General features: G+C 40.3%; 1 protein-coding gene across 6 annotated transcripts in view; it reads left to right on the forward strand.

The window, feature by feature from the left end:
• The window catches only part of CAST (calpastatin), a 99,960-nt gene that overhangs the window by 16,579 nt on the left and 59,378 nt on the right, over positions 1-24,003 (forward strand). For 2 of the 6 annotated variants that reach the window (XM_034774089.1, XM_034774090.1), the window contains exon 1: positions 9,186-9,300. The exons of the other annotated variants lie outside the window; for them this stretch is intronic. The gene's annotated coding sequence lies outside the window, so the exon portion shown is untranslated. Of the gene's footprint in view, positions 1-9,185; positions 9,301-24,003 lie in introns of those variants that run through there. 6 annotated transcript variants of the gene reach the window in all.

Here is a 24,003-nt window from a genome sequence, read left to right on the forward strand (position 1 = left end):
TCCAGGATACTTTCTGTGGCCTAATAATTGGCTGGGAAGAGTCTGCACCCCAACATACAACTGAAAGCCATTAATTCCCAAGAATTCCCTGCATTGAGTTCATTATTTGTGTTTTGAATTGAAAACTAAAACATATGGAGTGTGCATTTTTTATTTTTATGGATCACTAGTTTTATAGAATCTCTGAGATCTTTTCACTTCTGTCTTCTGTTAGGTCATTGGTCTCCCTCCTCAGGAAGCGTTATTTCCTGTTGTACATGTACTAGTTCTTTGTTTAGTTTAGTTTCAACTGTCTCAAATGCTGGGCTTCTACCCCACTTTCCCAGAGGGATTTCTGTGCCTGATTGACAAGAAGTGTTTCTGCTATCAGATTACATTTTCACATTCTTAACTTCATTCCACTGCAAAATAATAATAATAAAGATTCCTAGCTATATTCTTGTATTATCCTAAATTATTTTTCTTCCCGGGTGTTTTACATCCATTCAGTATTTGTAAAGTCTTGCCTTGTCTCCCTCCTAACTGTGACAAACTTAGAATATACATATTTAACTCCTTCTGTTTTTCTCATCAGTGTATTCCCTCATGAATCCCTAATCTTTTTTTTTTTGTTCTTCCTCTAACTTCCTTCCAGCTTTTCTACATCTTTCTGATGTGGGCTAAAACTGAATGCAGTATTCCATGTGTGGTTACACATATTATATAATGCTTCTGCATATGGATCCTCAGATTGCATTGATCTCATGCTGTGTATCTTATTGCAGACTCATTTCTAAGTGCGTGTTGATACTGCTCTGCAGTTTGGATGGGGTGCGAATGTCAGTGAGCACCAAAGTGCTGTGCTGTAACTCCCCCATGTGGATGCTGTGGGCATGAGCTGAAAGGTCCCTTGTTCACATTAATTTATTCTTTAAACAGCATATAATGTGAATCTAACGTGATACCTGTGGTACCAGACAAGACATTTCTCCCCCTCCTCACAAACTGACCATATTGCTTATCTATGGCCAGGTATACACTACCCCTTACTTCGGTATAACTTCCGTCACTCAGGGGTATGAATAGGCCACCCACCTGAGTGACATAAGTTACACCGACCTAAGCACCATCGCTATGTCGGCAGGAGAGATTGTCTCCCTGGGTATCTACTGCATCTCGCAGAGGTGTATATGTTGTGCCGATGGGAGAGCTCTCTCCTGTCCGCATAGAGCATCTTCTCCAGACACATTACGCGGTGCAGCTGCATTGATGTAGTGCTTCTAGTGTAGACTAGCCCTATGAACTTTATCAGCCAATGTTCAATTCCTAGGATAGTGCTCAAATTGCTTGGAGAGAAACTAATTTTATAGTAGAATTTCATATCACGTGCTTTACTGATATCCAAATGTACCTACCACTTTTGGTACTTTCTCTAATTTTGTATTTTTAATCCATAAAGCCAGCCTTTGGTCTTTATAAATCCTTGTTGCTTATTACTTTTGTTTCTCTTAAACTCTTAATGGTTAGTGATTTTTGGTGGGGGGGGGGAAAGAGGGGTTACAGTATTTTTCAGTTCTTTTACTAAGGATAGAAATCAAGTGTACAGGATGATGATTGCCATGTGAATGCAACTTCGGCCTAGTCAGAGGCGTCACTGTTCGTTGCCTCCTGCTTCCTCTAGAGTTGGCCTTAATTGTGTTACAATTATTTTTATAATTTTTCCCTGATAATAAGCTTATACCTCTATAATTATTCTGATCCTGCAGCTGTCCCATTTTTTAACAACTTCACTGCTTTTTCTGTTTCCTCTGCTGGAAGCTCAGTGCTGATATCCAATCTGCCTTGCAAGCTTCCCTGTTTATCTAGCACGTCTAAAATGCTTGCATCTGGATGAACTACAGGGTTCAGCACTTTGTCAAAATGCTTCTTCCATACTCCCAGCACGTCTTCGGCATTTGTTGTGTGTTCACGGGTAACTTTTCTTACCGCTTGCATCTGATTGCTAGCCTGATTGTGTTTCCATGAAACCTAACCTGACTGAATTGTATATATTCACATTTGCCAATAGTCTCTTACCTGCTTTTCCTCAATAACTATTTTAAAAAATAACTTTCATTACTTCCTAATAGATCATATTTCCCTTCTGTATTTATTGTTCCAGTTCATTGTCAGCAAACCTTGAGCCAGTAAGTTCAGTGCCTTCCTCTGTTAAAGCTAGATTACTTGGACATTATTAATGAGCGCGCTCTCTCTCTCTCTCATATATTGTACCCTTCTCTCTCTTTCCCCCCTCCCCTTTTTGACTCCTTTGGCTAACAATAACTCATTCTATTTTCTTGCCTTTTCCTCTCCCTGGAGTCTGTAAATAACTTTGTCTTTTGTTTGGTGTCTTTTCATCTTTTCCATTTACAATGCATGTTTTATTAACTTAATCTAAAAAATCTTCTACCAGTTATTTTTAATTCAACCATGACACGTCTCTGTTCCTTCCATTCAGAGGAATCGTATTGTGTTGTGCCTTAGTTATGGAATCTCTTTGGATTCCCTGGGCTTACTTTACAATGGTAAATGTTAATAATTCCTTTCAATGCACCTACCCAATAGATTTCTGAATACCCCCCCAATGTGTTTTTTCTAAAAATTTCTGCCCTAGTTTTGCTACATTTGTGAACTCACTCCTTAGCAGAGTGAAATAAAGTAATTTAATGCTTTTATTCCAGTGTTCAGTCAATTCACGTTTGTTAATAAATAAGGCTAAGTTTTTGTCACAGATATTTTTAGTAAAAGTCACAGACAGGTCACAGGCAATAAACAAAAATTCACAGCAGCCCCTGACCTGTCCCTGACTTTCACTAAAAATATCCCTGACAAAAGAGGTAGGTGGGTTCTGCACCCTGCTGCTGAGGCTCCGGGGTCCCACACTGCTGCAGTGCATGGGAGTTCTGGGGTCCCCCTGCCCAAGGGACTTGGCTGCTGCGGGGTCCCCTCATCCCAGGACAGCTGGGCAGCTGTGGGGAGTCCCTTGCCCCCCATGGTGACTAGGCAGCTGCCGGGTCCGCCAGACTCCCTGCAGCTGTTTAGCCATGGCGGGCGGTGGGGTGACTCCTTGCACCTGTCCAGCCAGCGGGGACTCCCTGCAGCTGCCCAGCCGAGGCAGAAAATGTCACAGAGGTCAATGAAAGTCACGTATTCCATGACTTCAATGACATAATCGTAGCCTTATTGATAAACAGTAGATTCAGATGTCTTTTCTTCTGGTTGGGATGTCTGTTTGCCTGTGCTTAATGTCCAACTGATATCTGGGTAGTTAAAAATCCCCAAAGATTATGTATCCTATGACGTAGAATATCCCAATCGTTGGTTCAAGAATGTTTTGTTCTCCTGTCTTATTAGTCTGCAGCTAGTAAATGTTCTTGCTCCCTTTTTTGTTTTTTGTCCTTTGTATTCTAACTCACAGCAATTCATCACTATATTCTTCATTGCCATATTGTAGCTTATTGGGATAGCAAATGTTTTTCACGGCTGTGAATTTGGTAGGGCCCTAGTTACCTCATAAAAGCTGTGTAACAGCAAGTGGAGGAAGAACTCAGGAGAACCCATGCAAATTAACTAACTTTCTCTAGCTATGCTTCACTACTTCACGTTCTTAAGCCCATTTTCTCTATCTCACTTCAAGCAGTCTGTGGAAGTCACTCCAGCCCTTTGAGTAGGTATTGGAGTAGCTACATCAGGGACAATGGAAGACTTCTAGCCTGGATTAAAAGAAAATACATCAGAGGGATCCTTTTACACCTATTCTATTCACCAAGGAGGGACTTCCCTGACACTATTGGAGATCTGTGTGTCTCTCTGTCTCTCTCCTTTGAGCCCTCCCCCCCCCTTGTCATTTTATGTATGGAACAGTTAATCTTAGCGCCTTTTGTTGCTTTTTGGACTGATGTCTTGAATGGCACTTTTGCCCCAAAAGAGCCACTTATGGTCTGAGGAATACTCAAGATTTTTTTTTTTTTTTTTTCAGGTTACTGCCTCCACTCCCCACCTCCCAGCAGTCATGACATTTTTGATACGTAGGGGATGGGAGAAGGATGATGCGCTTAGTGAGTCCCCCAAAGTAAAAGTGATGATGTAGGAAAGTAAAATGATTGATTAGGGCTAAGCTATTCAAACAGAGGAGCTTCAAAAAGATTGCAAATTAGGATTTTTTTAAAGTCAGGCAGATACCCAGAAGTGCTGAGTACTCATTTGCTCCCTTTGAGGTCAGTTGGAACTATGGGGTACTTGGGACTTTTGGGGAAAAAAAAATCAAGCAGCTGCTTAAATATATGTTTTAAGATCTAACTTTAGGCTCCTGCTTTTGAACCCAAATTATTAAAATTTGAACCCAAATTTATGCCTGGTTCTTAAAAGCTGCTTCCAGTAGTAAAATGAGAAACCTAAGGGTACATCTACACTACAGGGGGGAGTCGATTTAAGATACGCAAATTCAGCTACGTGAATAGCGTAGCTGAATTCGACGTATCGCAGCCGACTTACCCCGCTGTGAGGACGGCAGCAAAATCGACTTCTGCGGCTTTCTGTTGGCGGCGCTTACGCCCACCTCCGCTGGTGGAGTAAGAGCGCCGATTAGGGGATCGATTGTCGCGTCCTGATGGGACGCGATAAATCGATCCCCGAGAGGTCAATTTCTACCCGCCGATTCAGGCGGGTAGTATAGACCTAGCCTAAGAAGAAGTGGGCAGTAGCCCACGAAAGCTTATGCTCTAATAAATTTGTTAGTCTCTAATACTGTTTTCTTGAGTCCAAATGCAAGCTTTGATGCTGCTGCTGCTAATTTTCTGAGCATCTGCCCATGAAATGGAGAAGATTCTGGATGGTGGTGTTTAGAATTTTGTTAGCAGTTGCTGTGGTCAGCTGAACTAAAATAATTTGGCAGGCTCCTTAGTTTTTGTGTAGCATTCCGGAACTTATGTGCCAGGTTCAAAAAATTTTTTTAAAAAAGGGAGGGTTTCCTGAAAATAATTAATACAATCAGCATAGTGTCCCTTGTTTTTGTTTTGTTTTTGTTTTTAATATTAAATTCACTATTTCACTTGGCTATTACATTTTGAGGTTATAATTTTCAATACATTTTTGTACAGGCAAAAGCTGTAGGAGGGAAGAAATAACTGGGTAGAAAATAACTTGGGCTTTTGGCCTCTGAATAATTGTGTGAAGTGGATTGGAATTGCCCTGTAAATACATTACTTAGCTGTTACTGCTAATTTATCAGCAATAAAATAGTTAGCAATGCTAATGTTTAAATTTCATAGTGGTAGCCGGGTTAGTCTGTATCAGCAAAAAGAACGAACAGTACTTGTGGCATCTTAGAGACTAACAAATTTATTTGAGCATAAGCTTTCGTGGGCTAAAACCTATTTCATCAGATATTATCTCTATATGTCCGACTTAATGCACCAGATGATGTGAATGGGGGCAATTAGCACTGTTAATTAGAACTTAGAACTGTTGATTCAAGCTGTCTGTAGACTGAAGAGAATATCACTGCCTCAGTTCTCATTTTGAAGGCTCTCTTTGCAACCATAAGGGCTATAAACATTTAAAATAAATACAAATAAAGAGTGCTTGTATTGTGGGGCACTGTTCTGTAGCAAGGGATAAATTCTTTAGCAAATAGTGGGGCTGTGGCATATAGGGACCTGTCAATGTCATGTTGCCTCCTGGAGCATTGTTTCCTAGATTCCAAAGCCAAAAGGGACCACTATGATCATCTAGTTTTACCTCCTGTATAACTCAGGGCACAGAACTTCTCCAAAATAATTCCGTTTGAATTAGACCATATCTTTTTAAAGAAAAAAAAATTATTCAACCTTGATTTAAAGATTGCCAGTGATGGAGAACCCACCATGATCCTTGGTAAATTGTTCCAGTAGTTAATGACCCTCAGTTAAAAATTTACATCTTATTTCCATTCTGAATTTGTCTAGTTTCAGCTTTCAACCACTGGATCTTGATATACTTTTTTCTGCTAGATAGAACAGCCCATTATCAAATGTTAGTTCCCCAGGTAGATACTTCGATCAAGTAACCCCTTTACCTTCTCTTTGGTAATCTAAATAGATTGTGTGTCCTCAGTGTATCACGGTAAGGCATGTTTTCCAGTCCTTTACTCATTCTTGTGGCTCTTCTTTGAATCTTCTCCAATGTACCAACGTCCCTTGTTGAACTCTGGACACCGCTTTCCAGCAGCAGAGTAGAGCTGTTCAGGGGGCACAACATTAACATATCAAAGCTGTGGGAATAATAGAGTAGTGGAAGCCTCCTTCCTGCTTGGAGCATCTGTTCCTGTTGCATAAAAACATAAGTTGTGGCTGCAAATACCAGAGATCGTCATCTTCCATTGTGGAAGAAGGGGCTATGGACTGCAGGGAGCAAAACAATAGGTTCTCACTGCATTTTTATGCAGTGTTTAAATAGAAATAATATAATTGTTTAACACATGAACTCTGTACCTTACTGCAAAGAACAACACTGTCTTTGGCTTATCTTTGGAAGTTTTGCCCATGTGAATGGGCTGGACATTTTCCAGCACCCCCTTATGTCCAAAAGCACACTGCCTCAGCGTCTCCACTTTTCAGGGCTCTCTCAATTAAATTACCAAAATAAACGTTTCTAATTCAGCAATTCTTTTCCCTGGAGCTGGATTTATTAACATTTATCAAAATGAAAGTACTTAAATCCCCATCAAGTCAATGCTTCCAGGCCTTCCTTATCTGGAGCCTTTTTCCTGACAACTCAAGGTTTCCTGTTGGAGCTTCCTCACTCCTAGCAGTCTCTGTGGGTTGACTCTCTCTAGGTTCCTGTTGCCCCTTATAGGGGAATGAATTCCTATGTGCCAAGCTGGTTCAACTAATTAAACCCCATCCCACATCTCATGTGTGCCATGTATTCCTAATTGTATGGGACTGGCCAGCTCCAGGCTTCTGGCCTTTGAGGGTATGTCTACACTGCAAATAAAAAATCGCAGCTGGCCCATGCCAGTCAGCTTGGGCTTGTGGAGCTCAGGCTAAGGGGCTGTTTAACTCCGTTTGTAGATGTCCGGTCTCCAGCTGGAACCCAGGCTCTAGGACAGGGGTGGGCAAACTACAGCCTGCGGGCCGAATCCGGCCCCTCAGGGCTTTGGATCCGGCCCATGGGATTGCTCCCCATGACGCTGCGGGCCCCACACCACTCTCAGCGGCAGCCAGTCCAACATCCCTGCGACCCCCAGGCCCTTGCCTCCAGGCACCGCCCCCTGCAGCTCCCATTGGCTGGGAATGGGGAACCATGGCCAATGGGAGCTTTGGGGGAGGTACGTGGAGGCGCAGCAAGGGCAGCGCACACTGAGCCCTCCGCCCCTCCTTCCCCAGGGGCCACAGTGCTTCCTGGAGCAGTGCGGGGTCAGGGACAGGGCGGGCATGCAGGGAGCCTGCATACAATTTCCCCACCCAGATGTGGTCCTCAGCCCAAAAACTTTGCCCACCTCTGCTCTAGGACCCTGTGAAGTGGGAGGGTCCCAGAGGGTGGGTTTCAGCTGGATCCAGAACATCTTCACTAGCTTGAGCCCCATGAGCCCAAGTCAGCTGGCCTGGGCCAGCTGTGAGTTTCTAATTGCAGTTTAGACATACCTAAAGGGGAAGGCCATCCGGTTACCACCCCCTTGCTCCCCCTCTCTGGTTGATCTCCACCTTGGGGATGTGAGGTTTCCATATTTATCAGACATGTGATGAGCCAGAAGCTGATATGAAAGGAGCATTGAAGCTCTTTACTTTCAAATAAATAAATAATAAACAAAAAACACAACTTTCAAGAATTTGATTTTATAAGCAGATATGAAATTAAAAAGTAAGTTGCTGCTGTTATCCTTGTATCCTGATGTCTTTCTGTGATAATACCTTTTAAAACTACCAAATTGGTGTACAGCAGATGGATTTATTATACTTACATTTATGGTCACAACCAATCAGAGCACAGGGATATTATACAGTGACAATGTGTGGTTATTAATCAAATAGTATTCAGATAACTGCTGTGTGGCTGAGGTACAGGAGTAGTCAGTCAGATTTGGAATTTTGCATAACTGATACATGGCTTGTTTCAGAATTATTGTATAGTCATTATGTCTCTGATTTGCTGCTGACTGCTAGTCCATATGCCCAAAATACACATGGTCCCATCATCTTCTCACTCTTTCCTCTCCCTTACTGCCCCCCAGTTTTCTCTCTTTTTCCCACTTTCTACCTGATTTAGACAACTCAGTCCAGTCCTGTCCTCCCCTCCCTCTGATTTAACCATCTCCTGTCTCTCAATTGGAATTATTTAAAAGTCTTGCCTCCTGAGTCCCTCCCTTCTCACCTCAGCAGTCCACAATAATAGTAGTTGCTATTTATTAATTAAGGTGAATTGGACTGCATTGGATTCCTCCAGTCAGCACTGTTCCTGTAGAAACCATAGTAGTAGATGGGACTAGGAGCTGTGCAGAAATGCAGACATTGATTTAAGAAGGAAAAAGGAGTATTTAGTATTGGTATAAAATACAATGGGTTCAAATCATTCCTGATGCAATTTGACTGACTTCAATAGAGTTACACAGAAATCAGGGCTGAGTTTTAACCCTCCCTCTCCCTCTCTCTCTCTCTCTCTCTCTATATATATATCTATATATATATCTATATCTATAGATATATCTATATCTATATAGATATATATAATATAAAAATAAAAAATCTCCTAGTTCTGGAAGGGACCTCAAAAGGTCATTGAGACCAGCCCCCTGTCTTCACTAGCAGGGCCAAGTACTGATTTTGCCCTAGATCCTTAAGTGGCCCCCTCAAGGATTGAACTCACAACTCTGGGTTTAGTAGGCCAATGCTCAAACCACTGAGCTGTCCTTTCCCCACATTGTACATACTGTCATTGTTTATGATAAACCAGTGGTACACAAACATTCGTATTTCCACAGGCAGTATTTTCTTTTTTCACTTTGGATTAGTTATTGTAGCTGTGGGAAATCTTTACAGAGAGAGCTGCCTGTTTACACACTAAAAAAACCCACACCCAACAACAAACTAATAGAGAGGTGGAGCAACTGAGTCTGCTGGGTGGAGGATCCTCCTATGCGGTGTTGGAACTGGCTGTGTCATCCTCAAGTGAAAAGGGGGTTGGCCAGGATTTCATTACAACTGAAACCAAGGACAGGACTGTATGCTGAAACAAAAACAATTCTGTCATAAGGATCTTGTGCTACAATTAACTAGAAGTTAGAATATAAAGCAACTGTACAAAGTGAGTACTGTTTTCTGACTTGCTTTTCTATCTTCTTGTCTCTGCTTCAGGCTAATTACATGATATAGTTTCTTCTTTCTTCTCTTCTAGCAGTGCTCTGAACGAGCTGCTGACCTTATGAGATGTTTCTTTTATCTGGGCTGGAGCATTCCCAAACAGGCTGAGTGTACAGTGACTCAGTTCTAAAACTGTCTACTGTGTCCATAGTGCTCAGAGCTAACAGGGGGACAGCCTTTCTGGATAGAAAGGCTGTTTGTACTCTCTGTGTGTTTCTGAATATTTGTTTTGGGGACAGAGTTGCAAAATATACAGTTTATGAGACATATGCTAAATTCTAAAGGAGGCAGAGAAGGGCAGGGGATTTAATCAACCTAGTTTCTTTAGGTTCAGCTTCTATGTTCCTAGTAACCGTAGACATAGTTTGACTTCTTTATTTGGGGGAGGCAACTTCAATCAGGCCAATGGGCCATGTGGGGGAGGGGGCAAATTCTGTGCCTGCCTGAGGCTTTCAGTTGGGGAGCCGCACCTCCCTACCCTCTCCAAACTACGCCCATGCTAGTAACTTAAAGTGCCTTTGCGTCAGAAGCCCATATTTTTTGACGCATGAATGCAAAGTTTAACGTGGTTGTTAAATGTACCAAATATTGCATAGTCAGGGCATGGTAATCTGTACAAAAGAATGTGGGTTTTTTTGAAGGATGTTTAGGTATTGATATCCATAACAACACACAAGTGTTCAGAATAAGTCCATGCAGAAGAAACAGAAGCAAAGTCATTAAATTGTTTATTTTTGTTTCCATAGTAATACAGATGAGATTTATTGTGTAGACTTAGTATAGGTTATACCTAATATTTCTTAGGAATTTTTCATTATATTCATTGTAAATAAAACCATTGATTCATTACCATAAATTCCTTTGCTTGGTTTAAAACTCAAAATAAAAAGGATTAGTTGGGAAAACAGGCTCCTGCCCGGTGTGAGGTTTTTCAGTTGCTGTGTTATGCCCACTTCTCCTTTATCTACTTTGAAAGAGTGAAAACAAGTTTACCTAGCAAAGAGGTGCTTGAGGGTGAATTTAATCAGCTTTGTTCTATGGTGTTATTGCTTAAAAACTCTACTTTTTCATCACATTTTGTGCGTAGGGGAGGAAACTTCTTTGTTATAAAAATTACTGGCTTCTCAGCCTTTCTTCTAGATAAAAGGAGGATTTGCTTTCTAAACTGAAGTATTTCATGCCATCTATCCATAACATAGATATTTTATATTTTGAAGAAATAACTGAATGTGCATTCAAGGTGAAGTTAATCTCTATCCAGAGGACCAGCTGAAGGCCTATTGCACTGCTCTGCGATTTAAGTGCATGAGCTGGCCATATGTATCAGGTTGAATTTCCCCATTAGGTCATATTTTGGCTTGTGCTGTAGCTCTGCATGTGAAAGGATACTGTCAACTTGAAATCTAGCCAAAGTTGCAAAAAGTTGTAAGAATAGTTTCAGGTACCACATCTGCCCCTTCCTCCCCATGCCAATTTTTATGGTCTTGCGAACACGTTTTCCTCTTTGTGTAAATGGGTTTTCTCTTTCCTCTTGCTGTGTTAAAGATCTACACAAATAACACAGGAAGCTGGGTAACATGCCCCACTCCTGCCTGCCCACCAACCGCATCCTTTGGGGCTCTGCATGGGCTCACCGGTCCACCCACACAAAGTTAATTGTAGGACTGGGGCTTAACTGACTATGTGGGGAATAGTGAAATGACTTTACACAAAGGTGCTGTCTAATGCACAAAAAAATTGAAAAATATAGAGAAATATTTTTCTCTAGCAGTATTAGGTGTTACTCATAAATATCTTAGCTAAAACTTTTTCAGACAGAAGGGTGTTTTCTTTATTCCTAAAGTAGATGGTTTCTCTTCTCTTCAGTAATATGCAAACTGGGGTGTATCTAAGGTGGTATCAGTTGTCCTGTAGCCAGTTGATACAAAACATCACCATTTAGTCACAAACATTTAGCTGTGAAGAAGAATCATTCTCCATGTTAGATGTGACATGGGGTTAGAAATCCTTTATCTCTAGCCCCAGCGCAGCCTTAAGGATGAGCCACCTTGCCATGAGATCTCTCCATAGCTAGATCTACATTGTGGAGAAGCCACTGCAGAACTCTAAAGGTCAGATTAAATGAACTCCAAGTATTTGACCAATTTTACTTTGAAAATTTCTCTTCATAAACAAATTCGCTTTTTTTTTTAAAAAAGTGATATCGGGGACAAGGTCCAGAGTGGGGAGAGGGACACAGAAAGCAAGAGTGCTAATTCCATGGCATCATCTTAATGTATACCACCTCTTCCAGGTGGGCTTTGTTTCTGGGAAGATAGAAAAAGGAATGGAGTTTGGGGGAATAAATTATCCACAGTGTCCTTACTTCACCTTTCTCAAAAAACATGGGCTTTTTTTAGGTAAATTAGTGTTGAATCTGACCCTGTCCATGGTACCCTATCTGTGCTCAGAAACTATTCCTGAGCTGGAGGAAAGTGGCTGCAAGGGGGTCCCTGACAGCAGTGTTTTTGCAGGACATGTATTGCTAGGAGGAGCAAAGATGTAATGTAAATGTACAGATAATTCTGTGCCTCTGCAAGTCCCTGAAGATCTGAGTTTGAGGCAACTCCCTGCTTCTTCTTTAGGGGATACTGCATGTTTCTCTCTCTCTCTCCCTCCCTCCCCTGGTGGATGAATGCCTTAAAAATTCAGCTAGTGGAAACCCTGCAATTTCAAATCCCTGATAGGAAGAAGGCTGTATCGGGCATGATATACAGATCTTAAATGTCAGTGTTGTATTGAATTCCAAAGGTGTTGTAGACTGGTAGATAGTGTGATCTGGAGGAATGAACATGGGTTTGGCAGTCAGGAGATTCTGAGCTCTGCTACTGACTTGCTGTGTGACTTTATTTGGGGATAATAACAGACTTCGCAGAATGTTGTGAGGATTTATGTAATGAATGTTTATAAAGTGTGTTGAGCATGTGGAGCACTATATAAACTGGCTGTGTATCATTAGAACTAAGGTGATTATTTTAAAATTATTTTCTGTTGGAAGTGCTTTGAACTGATAGTCTCGACCCCATCATCTTATAAAAACATACATACAAACATATGAGCTATTATGTGATTTTTAAAATGTCTCTTGCTAAGAGTAATTCCTAGTCAGTTTTTTGGAAGTGCTAGTCATTATTTCTTCTTCTTCTTCTTTAGGTAATTTTACAATATAAATATTAAAGTCCACAACCAGGTTCGATCCCATTGTGTTAGGTGATGAACAAGCATAAAAAAATACAGTTTCTCTGCCCCAAAGATTTTACAGTCTACAACACAAGATGTAATAGATGGATGAGAGAAACAAGCAGGCTGGGATGGGTTGAGGCAAACAGGATAACAATATAACGTGCATAATTCTTAGTCAGTCAGTAGTAGTGATCACATTTGACTTCTGTGTTTACAGTAGACAAATGTACTTGTGTACATATGTACAGTGTTAGTGTACATGTTAAATACTTTATAGCATAATTTAAGTAAAACATTAAATGTAAGACTTAATTTTGAAATAACGTTAAGGGTCTTTTTTAAAGTGAACAAAAACCAGAACTCTTGTCTACTGCTGGGTTTTGTACCCATTCCTCAGAAGCTTCTAGTGCTGGCCACTGCTGAGACAAGTTGCTGAATTAGATAAACAGTTGGTCTGATCAGGTATGGCAATTCCTCTGTTCCAGGACATCATTTGTAAGGCTTTAAAGCATGACTCCAAAGAAGCACTTCTAATAATGAATGATGTTTGGACTGTGCTAATGATCCCATGTCTAATCACAGTTATTGCTAATACAGTTACTGTAGAAGTGGCAAAAGTAGCTTCCTTTTCTCACTTTATTTTATTGGCTATTTTTCTCCAAGTTCTGTGCAGATAACCATGGCTTCTGAAGCCTTGTTGATTTTTCATCTTTGGTAACAGATGTCTTTGTCACCTAGCACATGTGCAGTTCCTGTTACCTTAGTGGTAACATCCTCCTGCCCCACTCTACAAAAAATCCAGTCTTTGAGTCAAAATATCTCTGCTGATTCTTGTGAACACCAACTGACAGTTCTGAATTTTGCCAAATTTGCTAGGTTTATGTTGGAAATTACTTCTCTTAGAACCTATATCTTAACGTGTCTAGTTATGTGTGCAGTTTTATTCTGTTGGGCTTTCCTCTGGCTTCTACAGACTACCCAAATCTTTCTGTAATACAGTATATTTGTTTAATTTCTCCTTGAGAAATGTTACAGGCTTCTTGTACTGATCCGTAGCAGTGTTCCAGATTAAGTGACACAAACCCAACTGAATGTGGCACTTAAACTGATGCATGATGGCCACCCACACTTATTTCCTGAAAGTAAATTCTTTTTCCCGTTTGCAATTCATTGATTCAGAAAGCACTTTGAAATATTTGATGTTGTTAACGATCATTTCTGTAATATTTTTTGTAAATAAAGTAAGTATTTAGCTACTTCTTATCAGGGTGGATTTGATTTAAATCACTAGTCAGGAAGACTCTATTTAATCATGGTTTAATCATGGTTTTCGACATAAAAGTGCATTCTTGTTGGTGGTTGTTATAACCTTAATACATATTCTTCACAACTCAGATAGATGTAGGTTTCATTTTTAGAAGGTGCACACTATATTTTTTTAAACATTAATTTATTTTGAAAACTTTTCAGATTAGTTTTACAGCTATATCAGAAAATGAATGTTTGGTTATTTCATTTACCAAAGATAATTGAAGCAGATATTTATGAAGTCATTGGGAGGTGAACTATCTACAATTCAACAGGTTAATCATTAATATTTGGAGGATTTTCTTGCCATGCTATATTAGGAGAACATCACTAGACAGACATTTTAAATTGTTTTATTTAACTAAAACAACGTTAAGTATTCTAGATCTTTTTTCTTCAACAGGAAACATATAATATTTTAATAAAACAAGCATATGTCCCTTGCTTCTCACATTTATCTCCAGACTTCTTCTCCTTGTCCAGATCTAGTCTGCCCCCAACAATCTTCTATTCATTGAACTTTTTGAAACTTTGCACTTTTAGAGAGAGGTAAAGGATTGACTCTGTGTATACAGATTTGCAGAAGGACAATAGAGTTGAGGTCTGGTATTTCTCACCTATATATATTATTTATTTAAAAACATTTTTGCCGTTAACAAGCATGTTACCTCTGGAGACACAAATCTACAGTTTGAGAACTAAGCATCTCTGATAGTGCTCAGTCTAGAAGATATTGAGTCCCATTGGGTAGATAGAAAGATTAACCTAAATAAGCTATACAGAAGCCTGTGGAACCCCATAAAATTGGGTCCCTAATCCATGAACTATTGGAACTCATTTACAAAATTTTTCTTAAATGTTACATGAATATATTGAATACTATAGAACTAGAATTTATAATCCCTCTTCCACGATAAGATATCTTTGAGCTATAATGTATCTTAATTAAAACTATCTTTAGATAGGGTTTTTTCCCTCAAAAATCCAATTTAAATATAAAAAAAAAATTTTTTTTATCCACCCTGCTTTTATACAGTGACGTTCCAGAGTAATCTCTGACTTTTTTGCCTTTGCATGAATTAGAATCACTTTACTGTAGATAAACCAGGTATTTCCAATACTTGGAGGTATAAGGTGTTAATTGAAGCTGGATTCAGTTGAAAAAAATGGAAAATAGTACTGTCTGTTTAGAGTTGCTTTGATATTGAGGATTATTTGCAAATATTCTGTAACTACTATTGTTACAGATTTCTACAGCTGTGTTTGCTGTGGCAGCTAGAGTAGCTATTACATTTATTACAAAGAATAAAACACAAAGCAAGACACAACAGAACTGTTACCCAGTAGCTTGGCAAAACAAATGTCTTGCATTGTATCCTGAAGATGTTCAGACTCAGGCTCTTAGGGGAGAGCATAAAAAGAAATGATCTATGTGATAATTCCCTTGATTTCAATGGAGTTATAGAGAGAGTTTGATTCAACACTTTTAAAATGTGGTTTGACTCTGAATACTTCCTGTGGATTGAGCCTAAGAAATAACACATTGATCAGCATGCTTTGTGGCCACACACAATTTTTCAAGACTTTTTTTACATCACTGTTCATGAAAATGACAAGAAAAAAGGAAATCTAAGTAATAATTTGAGTGAAATGCACAAAGAATTAAATTTGAAAATGAAATACGTTGTAAACTTTCAACAGGACAAAAGAAACCTTTTGCAATTAAACAACACAAACGGAATTTGATACTGAAAAACTGTCTCTTGGAGAATTGGATCTGTGATGCAATTTTATTTTTAGCTCTACTCCAAGCACTTAGTGGAAATGAAGTGGTTTATAGTCATGTATTCATAAACTGAGAGTAGAGAATGAAGTTCACATCAGACACATGCTGGCTTGCTTTCCAGACCACTTCCAGAGTACTATCAGTAATCACAATGCAGTTTTAAGCAGGTGCGGTCCTCATCCAGAAGAGGTGTAGGGCTGAGCAGTACTAAATCTTTATATACAACTGACCTTTTGGTTTAGGTCTGAGTTGAACAACACTTCAAAGAAACAAACAAACAAAAAACCCTTTCATTTGTTTTTAATTTAAACCAGGACTGTGGATAGGGTGCCAACTTTCTAATTGCACAAAACTGAACACCCTTGTCCCCTCCTTCCCTGAGATCCCGCCCTGCCCCCCCACACATTCCATCCCCACTCCCTCTGTCACTCACTCTCCCCCACCCTCACTCACTTTCACTGGGCTGGGGCAGGGGGTTAGGCTGTGGGAGGGGGTGAGGGCTCTGGCTGGGGGTGTGGGCTCCAGGGTGAGGCCGGAAATGAGGGGTTCAGAGTGTGGGTGGAGGGGTTGGGTGCAGGCTCAGGCTGGGGGTGTGGACTCTGCGGTAGGGCCGGGGATGAGGGGTTTGTGGTGTGGGAGGGGCCTCAGGACTGAGGCAGGGGGTTGGGGTGTGGGCTCAGGGAGGGAGTTAGGGTGCGGGAGAGGGTTCTGACCTGGGGCAGGGAGTTAGGGTGCGGGAGGGGGTGCGGGCTCCAGCCGAGAGGTGCTTTCCTCAGGTGGCTCCCGGTTGGCAGTGCAGCGGGGCTAAGCAAGATTCCCTGCCTATCCTAGCTCCGTGCAGCTCCCGGAAGCAACCGGCATATCCGGCTCCTAGACGCAGGGGTGGCCAGGTGGCTCTGTGTGGTGCTCGTTGCCCGCACCCGCATGCGCCACCCCTGCAGCTCTCATTGGCCACGGTTTCCAGCCAACGGGAGCTGCAGAGCCGGCGCTTGGGGTGGGAGCACCACACAGAGCTTCCCTGATCGCCCCTGCACCTAGGGGCCGCAGGACATGCGGGCCGTTTCTGGGAGCTGCTCAGAGCCAGGGCAGGCAGGGAGCCTGCCTTAGCCCTGCTGCACCGCCGACTGGACTTTTAACGGCCTGGTCAGTGGTGCTGACCAGAGCCTCCAGGGTCCCTCTTCGACTGGGCATTCCAGTCAAAAACTGGACGCCTGGCAACCCTAACTGTGGAAATGTGGTTGCTCTAAGGAAGATCACACTAATAGAGATCAGTAAGGCTCTTCATATTTATGTACCTTGTACCTCTCCTGTGATTGTTTAGCAAAAAGATTAGAAAGTCATTTAAGTGCAATAAATTCAAATAAAGCAGCCTTAACATAGTTAAATCATTTCAAATCAAATAATGCGAAGTAAGGCACTCAAGTTATTCAACAGATTCCTAATACACTCTATCAACAGATAACGACATATCTATTTTACACCCTTAAATATCTGTATCAATCTCTTATTCGTGTAGAACTGTTTACTTGCCTTGTTTACTTCCTTTATAATTTTTAATATCTTGGAATGTAGGTGAATGTCAGTTTGTTGTCTATGGGCAGAGTGAATGCAACATCACTTAGTATTTTACTGTCTCTTTTGTCCCGTAAAGCTGCCTGACTTGAATCACTGTTGCTTTTATAGGTCCACATCATATGAGTGAAAAATTGGGACCTTCTTGTATAGCCAGTTTATTTTTAGCTTCCTGTGGCTCTTCTACTCAAGTGTATTTCATGATCTGATATTCCGTAATATAGCTCTTATTTATTATGCAGTCTGCCTGCTCAGTTACTGCACAAAGATCATTCCTCTTTCTCTATAATTCTAGATTCATCCTTGTATTTTGAAATCCACTTAGAAAGTATTATGCAAATGTATACTGTTTTTACTTTTGCTACTGGCATCCATTTGAGATTTCCGACAGAGCTGATAGATATAGATATATCTACACACACACACACACACACTATTTAAAATACCTGATGAAATATACTTTGATTTCAGTTTTTCTTAGAATTGAATATTTTTAGAAGTAGGTTTTTCCATCTCTTATTTCTAAGGTGTTTTTTAAATAAAATAATATATTTCAGGGAAAACGCAGTATGTCTCTCAGAAAAGCTTTTATAAAAGAAGGAATATATTGGTGGTTATAACCTACTGCATAAATATACGACTCATCCAAAGTACTTTACATGCTAAAAAACAAGAACAACAGAAGAGTTCAAACTATTGGTAAAGATGTAATATCCTAAAAAAAGCCAATTCTTTACAGACATTATCTGTTTTAAGGTTCATATTTGTTCAAACTCCAGTTCCTGATGCAACAGATTCTGCAATTCAGAGTTCCCATTTGTGGAAAAGAGACCAAATAGTTTAATGTTGTCATTTCAGAGTAAAAGCTTTCATAATGCAGCTGTTCTTATAGATCTCACCTTACCAGATGTCTAAATTATTATTTGTTTATTTAGCAGTATTTACATGTGAAATACTGTAACTCAGATCATTTTAAATTCTTGTTTAACCACTTTTCTAAAAGAATAATCCAGATTTGCATTGATAGGAAATAGTAAAATTTCAAGTACAACCTTAGACTCTAGTGCTGGAAAGATTACTGTGTGTGCTTAACTTTATGCAACGTAGTTCCATTAACTTCAGTGGGGTTACTCATAGTATGTAAAGATGAGCACAAGTGTAAATCTTTGCAGGATGGGCCTTAAAGTTTGTTCTCGGACTCAGACCAAAATCTGTGCACCCACAAAATCAGACTTGATTTACTGTGTTGGCCAAAACCTCCTTGAATTATGAATGAGAGATCTAGACTCTGTGTGTGTGTGTGAGTGAGTCAGAATTAGGCCTTATCTGTTTTTATTCACCAATAAAAAGGCTAGAATAAGAAAAAGAATATGCTAGATCACACTTAGCAAAACATTACCGTATTGAAAGGATACCTATTGCAAAAAACGTTCTTTGTGATGTGAAAATTGCAGGAAGGGGAAGTTTTTAAACTTGGCCTGGCCATGGCAATGCCCCCAGATTCCTCTTCAAGTTCAGTCCTGCACAGATTTTTTGATCATGCAGGACTAGTAACCATAGTGGTCTTTATCTGCTTGGCATGATTCACTACAGATAACTCTCAATATTTGAATTTTTGATGCGCAGAACAGAGTAAGAGCATGAACCTAATATGTGCACAACACCGTATTTGCATTTGTTTATAATATCATGCATACAATACGTGTGGTGTAGTATGGGTTAGTTAGCCAGATGGAGTTAGCTCTCCTAGTGCTCACAACTAAGAATGGAATTTGCTGATTAGACATTTTTGTCAGTTCAGTTTTATCCTCATGTTGGGCTCCACCTAGTGTTCTCGGTGCATACTACTCCTTTGGATTTTTCACCCTCTCTTGTTACAAGAGAATACTGTAGTCTCAATGCAACTTCAATTCTGGGCTTAGTTAAATTAAATATTGGAGTTGTTTACTTTAATAAACCACAGCCCACTGCAGATTACCATATTTAGTTCATTCTTAATGTTCTTGACTGTGAGCTCTGGTCTCAAAACAACAAGTTTCTGATTTTCTTATTGCCTACGGGGGAGCCGATTTATTTTAAAAATATTTTTCTTGTGAACTCTTTAAAGTTGTGGAAGGTTTATGGAATTCTGTGTGAATAATTATATTGGGTACATTGATGATTTTCTAACAAGGAGGTCTTCTGTTTATTAGTTAAGCTAATAATGAATGTTTATGTTGAATTATAAACACAGTAAATATATCTAGAATACATTATTATATGAAGATTCAAAATCTAATGTCTATTAAGGAATTTTCCCAGTAAGGTCATGATTCAGCAAACTTTGCCTGTTCCACAAAGCAGTTTTTAAGTACTTGCTTAACTTTAATCACATGCTTAAGTCCCATTGATTTTAATGAGACGTAAGCACATACTTAAGTGCTTTGCTAAATTGGGGCCAGAATTAGTCTCATGGTATGATTTTAGCAGAAGACCACTAAAGGTTTCTGCAGAAAACCAGAAGTTAGTAATAAAGAGACTAACTTTTGCCTCCAGTGATTTTTTTTTTTTACAGTTTTCTTGGATTATCTCCCCAGTAATCAGCATGACAAATAAAAAGATTTGTTTATAACATACAAGGTTGTAAAGTCAAACAGAGAAGATAGGTGCTGGCCTTATGCTCTTGCAGGTTTGTTTGTTTTTTGTTGGTTGGTTCTTTTAGTGATACGCTCCTGAATGTAGCTTTAATTCAAATGGAAGTGTTAGGAAAAAAAAATCCATGTTGATTATTCCTACATAGTACCTGACTAAAGAAACCCACAAAAGTAAGCAATCTTTAATCCAGAAGTATATTATAGGTACTTTTTTTTCATTTACATAATCTTCAGGTACTTGGTCTGAAATTTCTGCTATCACTTTCTGTTTTGAGTATTTAACCATGTACAGACTTCCACATAGTCCAGTAATTTCATTGTGAAATAGACGGGCATGTATTTCAGAAAACCCAGTTTCATACAGTTTAAGGTCAGAAGGGACTAGTAGATCATCTAGTATGACCACCTGTATATCACAGGCTATTCCATTTCACCCAGATACCCCTATCTTAAGCCAAATTAGTTAGACTAAAGTATTTCAGTCCTTAGGAGTCTAAACTGTGTGCCACAGGGATGGAAGATATGTTCACATGATCCCATCCTATAAACCACACCCAATGCTTCAGAGAATGTTGGTTTTTTTTTTTTTTATTTTTTTTTAAACCTAAGTTCCCTGTCAGTCTGACCTGGAGGAAAATTCCTTCCAGATCCCTAATTTGGTGAGCACGACCCTGGGCATATAAGGGCTAGTCTACACTGGCCATGCCACGGCAGCGCTTTAACGTGGCTTGTGTAGTCACGGCAGAGCACCTCCACGAGGGGCGTAGCTACCAGTGTTCGGAGCATGGCTCCCAGAGCTGGTGCACTGTCTACACTGGAGTTTTACAGCGCTGAAACTTGCTGTGCTCAGGAGGGTGTTTTTTCATACCCCTGAGTGGAAAGTTGCAGCGCTGTAAAGTGCCAGTGTAGACAAGCCCTAAGCAAGACACACCAGCTATGTATCTAGAAAGAGGATTCTTTGAACCAACTCAGAACACTGGTCCACCCTGTCCAGCGACCTGTCTTCAGCTGTGACCAATAGCTGGTGCTTCAGAGAAAGGTGAATAAGAAAACAGCCACTTGCCCACACAGACTACATCCAGCCCATTGTGCACTGCAGGAGGGAAAATCCTTCCTGACCCCTGTGGGTGATTGGCTGAAGAACTGAAGCATGAAGTTAGTGGGAATTGTGTGTGTATAAAAGAGCATAGTGTTAAGTAAGCGTTACCTTTTTGGGGGAATCCCCATAGGTTTATGGAGACAGCTGTGTGGGACAGCTGTCTCTGGGTCCAATTCTTGGCCCCTTCTCACCAACTGAAAGGTTTCCACAAGTCCAGGGAAGGCGAGATGGAGGTGGCTGGGGTGATCACCCAGGTTTTCATCTCTTTCATCCATTCAGGTGGAATGAAAAATTTAGCTCATAGCATTTTGTACCTTCAAAATATAATTCAAATATTAACTAACCGATCAACCAATTAGCCTTTACAGTAGCCTTGGAAGTGGGTATTGTTGTCCCCGTTTTACAGAGAGTCAGACAAGAGGTTAAATAACATGCCTGAGGCCACGCAGTGAGCCTATGACAGAGCCCCAGGTCAGAAGAAGCAGCAACAGCTTTACCAGAAGTACTATCAGCCCAAATTTTGCCCTTAGATACACAACCATAACTGAAATCCCTAAAATCAGTGGGATTGCCTGGATGTAAGTGAAGGCAGAATTACACTCTATAATAAGCACTTGGAGTACACTTTGTTTTGCCTGCTTCTGATTACTTATCTTTTAGTTGTGATAATACTGAAATAACAATAGTGTTCTGAAGCAAATACACTCTGTTTTGTGTTGACCATATATGTTTGACTATGTAATCTTTTTTAATGTGTCCTGTTTGATATAGACCAACAAGAGCTCAATATTCTCATACTATAACAGGGTGTGCCTCCAAACATGTTAAAACCTCTCCAAGTTCTATTTAAGCCATGAATCAGTCAGCTATTGTGCTAGTTACTAGGTAACATTTTAATATTTATCTCCAAGCCTGACATTCATTTGTGTTGCATCAGAGGACAAAACTTGATCTGTTCTGTACGTTTAGATTGTGGTAAATGGAGAATATAGGGTTTTTTTTTTTTTTTATAGCAGCATGTTGTTGGCTAGTACACATGGACATACACACCACCATCAAGAACAGTAAAATGAAACCATCCAAAATTGCCTCACGTTAAACAGCCAACTTGTTATATAGGTGGTCTAGCAGATATCAAATAAGCATGACACTTTTACATATTTATTTATTAACATGCTTTTTTTTTTTTTTTTGCTCACAGATAAGGGGGTCAGATTGTGCCAAGTCCTTGTGTGATACAGGGATTGGGAGGATAAAAAAATCTCCCTCCACTGCCTTGTAATACCCATTCAAGGGAAGTGCCTGAGGCAGTTGAAGCCCTTGATCTCTGGGGACCACAGGTGGGAGGGTCCTTCAGTGCATCCCAGGCTACACTATGGCCCAGAAGGAGCAGGAAGACCCTGATAGCACTGTCCTACCCCCCTCCATGCTATCCTGTAGAGCAAGTCACCTGCAGCAGGGGGACAACCTGTGCTTCAGGCCACTGAGGTAGTGGTCTGGTTTCCACGCCACCCACGCTCAGGCCTTTTCAGGGGGGAATAGCTAGTGGATCCACATAATTGTTGACCCACCAAGACCAAAGCCAGTCCTTTCTCAGACTTTTCTCCTTGAAGAATTAACCCCTTCATCTGTCGTCCTTAAATAAACAGACATTCACAACACTAAGTGAAACTGTTCTGTGAGGTGTTTTGACAAGAGATGGAGACAGTAGCTGTTGTTTGGCATAGTCACATTAAACAGACTGCCTTTGGTAAAAGCACTTGATGAATACATTGTCCGTTATTAGCACAAATTACAATGTTGTGTGCACACAGAGTGCTTAAAAGAGAGGAAGATATGAATGCTTATTGCATGTATTTCAACTACTCTCTCTGTGTATTGTAAGTGAGAAAAAGGTGACTCAGAAGAAGTGTGGTGATGATGTGTATGTAGCATTATGTGTTTGGGGGTGGTGTGCTCATCTGTGTTAATGTGCGTCTTTACTACATCACAGTGAGGGTGACTACTATGAGATGGGGTGGCACAGATACTTGTTAGTCATGTATCAAGAACTGAGGTGACTTTATATGTGTAATCTGCTTCTGCCTCAGGGTATTGTGTTGTAGAACAAGATATAGAGGCGTCATCCCCTGGAGTTTCTGTTACCTGAGATATATTAAAGAGGTTGTCCAAAAGGAATATTTGTTTCAACCCTTCATGTAGACATCTTTATGGATTATGATGCATTTTGTTTTCAGAATGTGCCTTTACTTTTCCATTTTTGTATTGCATCCATTCTGGAGAGAAAAATGGACTTGTTTACATACAGTACTCAGAACACTTCTATAGTTAGGTCAGTTGTATGTTGTATCCGAAGTGCATTTGGAGAAAGTAAACCTGTGACAAATATGTCCAGGATATAAGAAAAGGAGTGGAGTACAAGCTTGCTTGTAAGAGTTAGTTGTGCAGCATAGCTCCATTATTGCCTTAATTAAAGTGACACTATTCATTTGTTTTATTTCTGCTGAAAATATATTTACCCACAAATTTTATACGTAATATCTGAGAATCCTATACTTACTCAGTTTGTTTACTTCGTGCATTGCGATGACACTTTGTGTTATAAACAGTTTCACTGTTTATCTTGTACAGTTTTTCCTCTTCGGTGTGCGTCTTTTATACAGCAGACCAGGGAGATAAAAATGTCTTTTGAAAATAGAAAAATGTGACTAAATCCACAGTGTGATAGGGCATGGCTGCCGCATAGTGTACTCTGCTGGTTGAGTGTGGCACTACCAGCCGCCTTCAGTTTCCTTCCTTCCTGCCGTCTCTTCATACACTGGTCTGTGCTGGAGATGTGACTTAGCCCTCCAGCTGACCCACAAACAAACATAACTCCTTTCAGAATAGCAAAAGTCAAAGTAAAAATCCCAACAAAAAAGGAAGGTTCTTCAGCCTTTCAAGGATTTCTCTTCAGGCCACCCTTTGGGCTATATTTGATTAGTCTTTCTAGCTGTGGGATAGAGTACTTGGCCTCCCAGGCTGGTT

Source organism: Trachemys scripta, chromosome 6, assembly GCF_013100865.1.
Source record: "Trachemys scripta elegans isolate TJP31775 chromosome 6, CAS_Tse_1.0, whole genome shotgun sequence".
Classification (NCBI taxonomy): domain Eukaryota; kingdom Metazoa; phylum Chordata; order Testudines; family Emydidae; genus Trachemys; species Trachemys scripta.